The sequence below is a fragment of the Lipotes vexillifer genome, unplaced genomic scaffold (genome assembly GCF_000442215.2).
Source record: "Lipotes vexillifer unplaced genomic scaffold, Lipotes_vexillifer_v1.1 scaffold382, whole genome shotgun sequence".
Taxonomy (NCBI): domain Eukaryota; kingdom Metazoa; phylum Chordata; class Mammalia; order Artiodactyla; family Lipotidae; genus Lipotes; species Lipotes vexillifer.
This window is the reverse complement of record NW_006780611.1, coordinates 3,828,485-3,828,880: the sequence shown is the minus strand read 5'-3', so window position 1 is coordinate 3,828,880 and position 396 is coordinate 3,828,485.

Genomic DNA, 396 nt, shown 5'->3' with positions numbered 1-396 from the left:
CCAGGCCTCTGCCCCTGCAGCCCCACGATGCCTTCCCCTCCCCCACCCCTTCCCCCCCACCCCGTTTCGGGACCCCTGGCTTTGGACTGCCCAGCTGACCTTGAGTGCACTCAGCCCCAGACCTGGTGCTCCTGGGGTCAGCGTTACCTCCCTCCCCCCCCCCCCCCCCCCCCCAGACTCGAGCCCCTGAGACCCCCTTGCAGGGTCAGAGGCACATCGGGGTCCGAGACTTTCTCCTGCACAGACATGGAAGCTGGGGCACGTTTCAGGCAGCGGAGTGAAAGGATCAGAGGTGCTTTTAGAGGAGGGGGTGCGAGGGGCAGGGGGCTGCAGTTGGGGCTGTGTGGGGAGTTGGGGGAGGGCGAGCAGGGGACTCGGGTGGGGAGCTGTGGCTGG